Source organism: Ovis aries, chromosome 19 (assembly GCF_016772045.2).
Source record: "Ovis aries strain OAR_USU_Benz2616 breed Rambouillet chromosome 19, ARS-UI_Ramb_v3.0, whole genome shotgun sequence".
Classification (NCBI taxonomy): Eukaryota; Metazoa; Chordata; class Mammalia; order Artiodactyla; family Bovidae; genus Ovis; species Ovis aries.
The window spans coordinates 9,906,938-9,917,797 of NC_056072.1; the positions used below are offsets into that span (position 1 = coordinate 9,906,938).

Below are 10,860 nucleotides of genomic sequence, written 5' to 3' on the forward strand. Positions count from 1 at the left end.
GGAAACTATCATAGCCATGAAATCTCTTGTGATTTTGTCAGCCAGAGGTATCTTTATTGAACTTATTCAAGGACTAGAAAAGGTACTGGTTAACAGCACCCAGCTGCAAATCTTGCTGGTAGAATTAACTGGTGAAACCAGGAAAGGGATCAGGGTTTTAGCAAGCAAACTAAAAACCACAGACAACATAGGCACCTTACGCCCCCTATTGTTAAAAATGTATAAATCTGGAGATACATCCATCCACACTCAGCACCAGGTACCTCTCTCTCTCTCTCTTTTTTAAAACGATTTTTATCTTTGATTATTAAAAAAAGCTTAAGCTTTTTATTTTATATTGGTGTACGTCTGATTAATAATGTCATGATAGTTTCAGGTGGACAGCACAGGGACTCAGCCATACATATACATGTATCTATTCTCCCATAAATTCCATCTCTTTTGACTTGTGATCAGGGCTGTTCCCCATGCAGAGAGCTTCTTGTTATTTTTACCAACCTACCAGATGGCCTGCTCAGTCCATGTTCTCATTATTATTATAGCCACGTGGATACTGTCACACCAGGCATGAGGAATGGACCGGTTAGGAGGACTCCAGCATACACAAAGCTCCTGTGGAGAGCCCTGCTAATTGCCCTGTGGTCCAGACTCAGCATCACCGTGATTTCCTGACAGCAATCCAGATGGTTGCAGCCTCTACTGTAGGCATGCCAGCCTGGGAAGGAGGGCACTGACACCTGCTCAAGGAAGATGGCTGAGCCCATTTATTCTGATTTACAAAGATGACACGGATTCCAGAGTGTTGGCCCTGTGGGACCACAGAGCCCATTTCTAAACAGCAGACAGTGAGGCCTCCTCAGCCATCCACTTCCCTGCCCTCTGGCCTTGCTTCTAACAGAAAGTTAGCTGCAGCCCTTAAACTCTGTTTGCTCTCTCGTTTTATTGCTGGCAGAAAGCAGTGCAGTTTATCAACATTATCTCATATCGGCAGATCCCAGACAGTGAAATGGTAGTTGTTGGGGCCATTAAAAGCTACTTCCACACTCTGCCTGGTGCAGAATTTATAGAGCCTCCCTGTTTTAGGTCCTGGAAAGTACAGATCGTCTCATTATATGAAATGACAACCTAGCGCCTCAGAGATAGGGCAAATCTGAGTACTCATGGGCCTCAGGTACAACTGGGCTTTTGAGGCTTGTTAAAAATGATGCTGATAAACTTTTAAGATTTTTATGGGATGCATCCTTTCCTATGCTCAGGCTTTCAAGAGAAAATATACTTCATCTCAGAAAGCTCTGGCAAATCCTCTTCTGAGGAAATTCACATTCCTTTCTTATCAATTTTGCTCTTTATACTCACCTGTATTTCCACAGTGCATTTCTGCGTATGTGTGTTTTCATTTGAGCTCCTCAGAAATGGAGGCCGAGGCACGATTCTTGTGTACGTGGTTTATTGAAGAAGTGCTCTGGGGAAAATGGAAGTGAAAATCAAAGTCAGGGGAGCAGGGTGGGGCTAAGAAAGGAGCTGAGCAAAGCAGAGGCCTCGGCTTGATCCCACAGGGGCTGTGGAGGATGAGTTAAATACCCCAGAGATGGTTGCACCGTGTTGTCAGGAAACCTTTTTTTTTTTTTTCCCCCTCTGTCAGTGAGTCATAGTCTCTGATATGGAGGAAAGATGGGCAGGGTTTGTTGTAACTCTCAGGCAAGGAGAATTTAGCTCAGGAAAAGGGCAATCCATGGTCATCATGATTTGATGATCCATCACCTGGGAATTTGTTAGACCTGTCAATTCTCAGGGAGCTCCTCAGACCTACTGAATCAGAAACTCTGGAAATGGGGTGCAGAACTCGGAGGTCCACTAACCCTCCAGGTGATTGTGATTCATAATAATATTTAAGAACCACTTCTTTAAGTCAGTTCCCTGGAGAACAGGGTCATCACTCACAGCAGCTGCAGGATGGTTGCACAAACCTGGTAAAGGGGAACAATGATTTCTATTAGGTCTCAGGAAAGCACACACACAAAGAAATGTGTGTGTGCTCAATGGTGTCCAACTCTTTGCAACCCCCTGGACTGTAGCCCACCAGGCTTCTCTGTCCATGTAATTTTCCTGGCAAAAATACTGGAATGGGTTCCCATTTCCTATTCCAGAGGATCTCCCTGACTCAAGGACTGAAACAAAGAGAAAAAAATGGAGGCTAAATCATAAGTCTGAGGAGATATTAATTGGGTAAAAGAGGTGGGTTTCTATTCAGGGGGAGAATCATATATGAAGGTTCTAAAGTGAAAAAAGGTTATTGAAGAACTGACTGAAGAGTAATATAGCTAGAATATCAAGCACAAGGTAAATAGCAGTGCCAGGTGAGAGTTGAAAGGTAGGCTGGGATCAGAAAGGTGCTTCTAGCGGCCAAAAAGAACTACAGTTAACATTTACAGAGCATTTGCTACATGCTAGATACTTTGCTAAGTGCCTCTCACACATCTTAATCAGTCCTCATAAACATACATGATGTAGAGAGATTAGATGAGGGCAGTGAGCCTTATTAACTAAGGCGAACAGTAGTGAGTGACGGAGCAGAGTGCTGACCCAAAACTTTAGGTACAAAGCCCCCATGTTAACCACCACATTCTGACATGGTATGGATTTTTGGAGTCTAATCCTAAGAGCAATGGAAAACCACTCAAGGATTTACCAGAAAAGTGATATGGTCATGTTTGTATTGTATAAAGAGTATCTTAGCTCTTTGACACATAATTAAGATGTAACATTCATAAGTTTAAGGTGTACAACGTGATCTGATACATGTAGTTCAGTTCAGTCGCTCAGTCGTGTCCAACTCTTTGTGACCCCATGAATCGCAGCAGCCAGGCCTCCCTGTCCATCACCATCTCCGAGAGTTCACTCAGACTCAGGACCATCTAGTCGGTGATGCCATCCAGCCATCTCATCCTGGGTCGTCCCCTTCTCCTCCTGCCCCCAATCCCTCCCAGCATCAGAGTCTTTTCCAATGAGTCAACTCTTCACATGAGGTGTCCAAAGTACTGGAGCTTCAGCTTATATATTTATTATCACATCTGCTTAAGAACAGAAATTACTCTTTTTGCTGAATAAACAGTAATTGCCTGCCGTCTAACCGCAAAGCACTCCACCCCACCACAGCCATTCTTATATTCCCTGCCCAACCTCAGAGAATGTGATTTGTACATCTGGAGTGGGACCCGGCAGGCTACATTTTTTTTCTTTTTAATCTACATTACACACAAAAAACAAGTTCCCTAGTAGATTTATTTCCCAGGTGGCTCAGCGGTAAACAATCTGGAGGAGATGCAGGTTCCATTCCTGAGTGGGGAAGATCCCCTGGAAGAGCGCATGGCAACCCACTCCAGTATTCTTGCTTGGAGAATCCAATGGACAGAGAAGCCTGGCAGCTTACAGTTCACGGTGTCGCAGAAAGTCAGACACAAATGATGCAACCGATCACGTATGCACACACAGCAGATTTAAAAGCAGTTGTCCTTACCCGAGGACTTCCCAGGTGGCATTAGTGGTAAAGAACCTGTCTGCCAATGCAGGAGACGTAAGAGACGCGGGTTCAATCCCTGTGTCTGGAAGATCCCCTGGAGGAGGAAATGGCAACCCATTCCAGTATTCTTGCCTGGGGAATCCCATGGACACAGGCGCCTGGTGGGTTACAGTCCATGGGAGTCGCAAAGAGTTGGACATGACCTAGCGGCTGAGTACCACTTACCCAAACGGCTGCGCTTGCCAGCACACTGCTCCCTGTTGCAAAAAGAGCCGCAAGTTCCAAGTCTCGCGAAAGTTTTCCTTCCTGAGAATTTGGTACAAGTCGCGCGAGAATGGCTCGTCCGTTCATAAGGCTTCATGGGACACAAAGGTGAGGCGCCCTAGAAGAGTAAGAGGTCCATGCTTCTAGTATGTTCGTGCTGTGTGTGGCTTAAGACTCGGGTTGTAGACGCTCACACCAGGCTAGTGGTCTGGCAGGAACGTTGACCTTAGAGGTAAGTCACGTGACATTCCTCCCAAGGCTGCGAGTTTACTTAACCTGTGTTTCACCCAGGTTTCTCATTTTCGACTTCTGGGCCTGTGAGGCGCCAACTTTGCGGTCTAGGGAGAGACTCGACGGTCCCTGTGACAGTGTGTGCGCGCCTGCGCGGGGTGTGTGTGTGTGTGTGTGCGCGCGTGCGTGCGTGTGCCTGCGCGGGGTGTGTGTGTGTGTGCGTGTGCGTGCGTGCGTGTGCCTGCGCGGGGTGTGTGTGCGTGTGCGTGTGCGTGTGTGCGTGTGCCTGCGCGGGGTGTGTGTGTGTGCGCGCGTGCGCGTGTGCCTGCGCGGGGTGTGTGTGTGTGTGTGTGCGTGCGTGCGTGCGCGTGCGTGTGTGCGTGTGTGTGTGCGTGTGCGTGTGTGTAGGAAGGGGAGGTGCGGTGCAGGGAGAACCTCACAAATCGAATGGCGACTAGTGTTGAAGTAAAAGACACCCAGGGCTGAGGGGCTTTCCAGAGATCCGAAGCTGAGGCGGCGAAAGAATCTGAGGCAGTAAGATGAGGGCATGGAAAGAGTGGAAGAACCGGCAATGGCCACAGTAAGCATTTATAAGTGAGAAAAAAACGCCAAAAGAGGCGTATCATGAAGCAAACCAGGAACGAGGATTTCAGCCCCATTATTTCAATTATGTTTTATGATGAGGGCCCACTTTGTATTCCAAATAGGGTGCCTGCAGAATTTGGCCTTGCTTAGAAAATCTGATTGTGTGGTGGGCTGCAGTCCATGGGGTCGCTAAGAGTCGGACATGACTGAGCGACTTCACTTTTCACTTTTCACTTTCACGCATTAGAGAAGGAAATGGCAACCCACTCCAGTGTTCTTGCCTGGAGAATCCCAGAGGCAGCGGAGCCTGGTGGGCTGCCGTCTATCGTGTCGCACAGAGTCGGACACGACTGAAGCGACTTAGCAGCAGCAGCAGCAGCTAACCACAAATAGACTAGAGCCAACTTTTGCAGCAGAAAGACAAACTAAAAATGCCCTGGTCCAGAATTTTACCTGAAGGTAGGCCACAGTTTGGTGTAAGGAACAGTATTGAGTGCTTTTTTTGTTTTCTTTTTGCTTGACTCTTACATTAGGCTAACTTTTCTCCAAAAAGCCATTTGCAGTTTTCCCATTTGGATCTTAGGTCATCTGGAGATGGCATTTGCTATGTTTCAAACCCACCTTTTGCCCTGCCTTTTTCTCTCCCATTTCCATCTCCACGGCTTTTTCTCTTATCTCCATGCAGCTAGTTTTTGAATGGCTCCATCTGTTGGTGCATGCTGCTCCAGTTCCTGCGCTAAACATCAGAGTTGAAACAGTTTATCACAGCTTCAGCCTGTCCACCTGTTGAGAACTGGCTATTAAATTTCATTGCCTGTGTCGCCTACTGTCTGGTTTTCTAGGACTGCGGTCCTGCTTTTTTAAATGTCAACACTTTTTTCCATGGAGGAACCCTCCTGCCTTAATCTCACTTTTCATCTTTTTAAACACATGGCTTCTTTCAAAGCTTTTTCATTCTATTTTCTGAATATATCCATTAGCCAGGAAGAATTTGCAGGACTTTAATTACTGTTTAATGAAATAGGGATGCTGATAAATATTTAAAATTATATCATGCAGGTGTAATTATTTCTATTTTATTCGATCACACTTTGTATCCTGAGGAAGGTTTTTTTCCCTGATTATATGTTACTGTGTGTTCTGGTTTCTCTTGTCCAAGAGTGATGGTTCAACCCACTCTTCTACAGAAATCTTTCCAGGTGCCTTTCCCAGTGGATGGGAGTCTATGTTCTGCACCCCCAGGACCCCAGGAACCCTGGAGAATGGAAGCTGTAGAGATGGAGAAGTAGACCCAACACAGAAGAGGACCATCCCTCACCACCATCACCAGCCTCCCTTATGGTGTGCTTCCGGTACATTATCTCATTTAAGACTCACTTAGTCCTGCACCTGAGTTAGCCTTGGTGTCTGAGAGGAAGTTGAAGATCAGAGACATGAGACACTTTCAAAGGTCATGTGTCAAGCAAGTGGCTGAGTTAGAGCACAATATTTTTGAGTTCTAAATCTGTGTTTTTCCCAGTATCCCAGAGTTTAAGGACTTCAGGTCCTGGCTAGGACCAGCATCTGTGCTTGCTCGCCTGTGCTCCTTTAGTCCCTCCAGAGCCATTTTTAGTACAGTAGTCCCCACTTATCCCTGAGGAATAAGTTCCAAGACATCAGTGAATGCCTGAAAGTCTGGATGGAACCAAACCCTGTATATACTATGTTTTTTCCAATACATACATACCTATGATAAGGTTTAATTTATACAGTAGACACAGTAAGACGTTAGCAGCAAAACTAATAATAAAATAGAGCAATTATGGTATACTGTAATAAACATTATGTGAATGATTCTCTTTAAAAAATATCCTCTCTTTTAAAAAATGCCTTTTCTGTCTTAACTAAGCACTTAATGCACATTATGGCTATAACTTTTGCAGCTTCAGGTGCAACAGCAAAACTAGCACAAATTCCTTTTTCCTTCTTCATAATTTCACAGATAGAAGACTGGGTTTTACTCTAGATCTTAGCAACCTTAGCATATGACTTTTTTTTCCCCTTAAGTTGAGAATTTTCTCCTTTTTTACTTAAAGGAAGCACTTTACAGCTTCTCTATGGCATTTCTGAATTGCTAGTATCACTACTCTTATGCTTTGGGCCATTAACTAAAAGAAGGATGACTTAACCACAAGCACTGTGATACCAAAACCGTCAAACTGATAACTGATAACTAAGTGACTGAGGGCAGGACAAGCTGGACAAAGGCATGACTCACATCTTGGACTGGATAGAGCAGGGCAGGGCAATATTTCACTACACTACCCAGCATGGTGTATAGTTTAAAACTTATGAATTGTTTGTTTCTGGAGTTTTCTGTTTAATATTTTTGGACCATGTTTGAGCGTGGGTAACTGAAACCTCAGAAAGCAAAACCATGGAGAAGGGAAGACTGCTGTATCAGCTGCAGGGTAATAATAGTATTAACAGGACACTTAATGAGTTATCAAGCTTTCTAGAAAGTGTTAAGAGAAAGTTGGGTGTGTCGTTTTACTGGTGAATAATATAAATTATTTTAAAAATTAAATAGAAAAGGGATACATTAATTGTGCATGTCATGCAATTAAATGCCCCTAACTTTAAAAGACAAAATGCAAGTTCAGGACACTGATTTTAGAAGCTCACATCAGGCTGGCCCCCAAAGCTACTCTGAAGGCCCACACATTCCTTCTCTGCTACAAAGTCTAATAATGTTGAAAATTGAGAAACATTGTTTTTGCTTAAATACCTTCTTGAATGGATTATATTTCTTTTTGCTAGTAATTCTGCCATTTCCTTGAAGGTGGGGACTGAGGGAGAGAAGTAAGGATCTAAGTATTCCCTTGTGTACAGATGGAAGTGTCCAGACAAAAAGATGGTTTTACAGTGTTTACAATTTGTGGTGCTGCCCTTCTCTCACAACTGTATGTTTATGTTTAATGTAGATGTCAGCATTGCCTTCGAAGGTGGTTGACCTAGTTGTCAGTCACAAAGTAAGACCACAGCCTAATAGGTTATAGGCAGATTGTACCTTTGATAGGCAGTATTTGAAGAGTATGTCATATATAAAAGAGATGAATCTTCAGGGAAGAAAAAATAAGGTTGGCATTAGTGTTTGGAGCTTAGAAAAGTAAAAGAAGGAACTTTGACTTCTGGTCTGTTTCTGAAATTTAGTGTGACTCTCTAACAGGACTGGAGGACTGGAGTCCATTCCAGAAAGACAGAGTTTTTGAAGTTGATATCCAACTGTCTAAGATGATGTGGATATGCTGATGTTCAGAGTCAACTCTTTAGTTGAAACCTTTTGCTTCATTTTCTCCATGTTAAGTTATCAGTGTTATTTCTTATTAGTCCCAGTGATTTTCGTTCTGAGGCTGCTGCCTGGTCTCTTGGGACATCAATATTTATGATCGTCAGTGCCCATATCGTTGCTCCTGGCACAAATTAGCAACTTATTTAAGCTCATCAAAAATAGATCCACTCTTCTTGTGGATGAGTATCATTGCCTTTGTGCTTAAAATTATAAATGGCCGCTTTAGTATATGTGCTATTTTTCTGACAAAATTCTAGTGCAAAAATGAAACTAGTTTGTTAAGTGGCTATTATAAAAGAAATCTAAAACTCTTAAATAGCAAAAGTATGGATTTTGTTTCTTTGCTTGTTTTTTACTTTCCTCATATTTTATTTTAAATATGTGCTTAAAAGTTAAATGGTTCTAAATGGCTGAAAGTGAAAAAGATACCAGTCTAATTGATCTCTTTTTATACCTGAGTCCCACTACCCAGAAGCAAAAATATTCAACTCTATTAGCTATTTGTTCAGGTATTTATATTAATATTTCTAGATGTCATGTTCACATTGTGGTTTGTGGATTTAGACATTCAGATGTCATTTGTTGATTTATTCCTGTGATTTACTAGGGTTTAGCCAGAACGCATGTCCACTTGCACATTTCTTCTCTATATTGCCAGTATATATACTCTGGTTAAGTCAGTACTCAGTATTTTTGTTTATTGCTGAAGTAACTGACCTTACTGAAATCTACTCTCAAACAGTCAATTCCAGTTAGTGAAACATGGCTTTGTTTAGTACATTGCAAATTTTTTTTCTTTTCTATATATTTATTACAAATTCATCCAGAATGCTTTCATTTTTCACACATTGTCCCAAACTTTCTTGCATTATCCAGAGTTGATCCTTTGTTTCATGCATCCTATTTACTCATTTCTTGGTTTGTTCTACTTCTTAATAGAGTACATCCTTCAAAAGTTTTCTAAGAAGAAAGGTAGTGAAAAGGTACCTGTCATTCTGTTTATTTTAACCTTGGGTTTGAGTGGTTTGGCTGGGTATAGAATCCTATGATGGAACTGGTTTTTCTTCAGAATTTTCGGTGCATTGTCTTTTAGTTTTCAGGAATTCTGCCAAGAAGTCTGAAAACATTACTTTTGATCTTTTGTGGTTTACGTATTTCTAGCTATGAAGGTTTTGTTTTTCCACTTAATTAATAATGTTCTGAAATGTCATATAATATGTCCTGGGGGAGGTTGTTTTTCTGTTCATTGTGGCAGACAGGCAGAAATGGTCCCTGTCAGCATCATGTATGGATGTGAGAGTTGGACTGTGAAGAAAGCTGAGCACCGAAGAATTGATGCTTTTGAACTGTGGTGTTGGAGAAGACTCTTGAGAGTCCCTTGGACTGCAAGGAGGTCCAACCAGTCCATTCTAAAAGAGATCAGTCCTGGGTGTTCATTGGAAGGACTGATGCTAAAGCTGAAACTCCAGTACTTTGGCCACCTCATGCGAAGAGTTGACTCATTGGAAAAGACTCTGATGCTGGGAGGGATTGGGGGCAGGAGGAGAAGGGGACGGCAGAGGATTAGATGGCTGGATGACATCACCGACTCTATGGATATGAGTTTGAGTGAACTCCGGGAGTTAGTGATGGACAGGGAGGCCTGGTGTGCTGCGATTCATGGGGTAGCAAAGAGTCGGACACAACTGAGCAACTGAACTAAACTGAACAGTGAGATATTTTGTTATTTCTTTAATTCCTCCCACACTTTACCTCATTATTTCTTTATGATAGTTCTACTATAATTTTTTATAATTTATTTTCTATTTTCCATTTTTGGCTTTCTTGCTCATGTTTCTAATTTGCCTCCATTTTATTTTAGTAATTTCTATGATTTTTAATATTCAAGTTCAATTTTCATTCTCTAAACCTCCTATAAAAAGTTGTATTATATTTTTGTTTCATGGATATAATATCCTTTCTTATCCCTTTGAGGATATTAGAGGTATTGTTGCTCATAATCTTTCTTTTCCTGATCCTTTTATATAGTCTCAGTTTCCTCTGACTTCTTTTTAATTAGAAGCTCTTGTCAATTTGATTGTCCCTGTGTGTCCATTTATATTTAACAGTGAAATATTAAAGTTATGATTAAAAGGAAAAAACTCTGCATACCTGGAAAAGATTTATCTACTGGTAGAATTCACTGTAGAGCAGTTGGGTTTTGAAAGAGTGTATCAGTTTCTGGGTCTTTTTGTGTTATGTTGGTCATCTCTATAAGAAAACCCTTTAATATTTTGCCTGAAGTGTATACTTGGCTGCTAACAGTCTGGGAAGCAAGAGTAAGAGAGCAGGCTTTCATTTAATGCCATTTCAGCCTTTTGTCCAGCCTTCTCCATTGTTCTTTGTGTTCTTCAGTCAGTGGATTCTTGTCATTAACCTTTTCCTGCTTTGGTTGGGAGGTGGGAAAGGTAGTAATTAGTTAGCCATGTGGAGTAGCAGAGGGTACTTGAAGGTATAAGCTCTCCATTTGTAACCTTTGAAGCATTTTCCCTGTTTTAAGCCCATCTACCATTTCTAGCTTCTGTAACACCAGTTGACTCTAAATTCTGAAAATATATAGGGCATCTCAGGTCTAATTCTCACCAGAAAGATTTTCCTCTTGAAGTACTTAGTTTTTCTATTCTAGTTTTCTCAAGTAGGGTCTCCACTCTTCAATCTGCATACTATCTCCCCAAAAGGTATGGATATCTCCAGTCCACTGCTGCAATGTTGCCTACCTCTGCCCCCACTATTTATGTATTTTATTTGATTACCAGTGTTTTAATGTGATTTTAGAGAGGGATCATATTAAAAATCCTGTGTTAATTCTTAAAATTCTGTTTAAGTTAGGCACCGTGGTTTGACTTGAAGGAGTTTCTTTTCTACTAATTAGGAGACGATAAGAGACATA

The 10,860-nt window shown here is 42.0% G+C and overlaps 1 long non-coding RNA gene across 1 annotated transcript; it reads left to right on the top strand.

The window, feature by feature from the left end:
- The first annotated feature begins 3,869 nt into the window (after positions 1-3,869).
- On the top strand, positions 3,870-9,834 carry LOC132658210 (uncharacterized). The gene is made up of 2 exons (XR_009597504.1): positions 3,870-4,016; positions 5,788-9,834. It is a non-coding gene; the product is annotated as an uncharacterized LOC132658210 (long non-coding RNA).
- Positions 9,835-10,860: the final 1,026 nt, after the last annotated feature.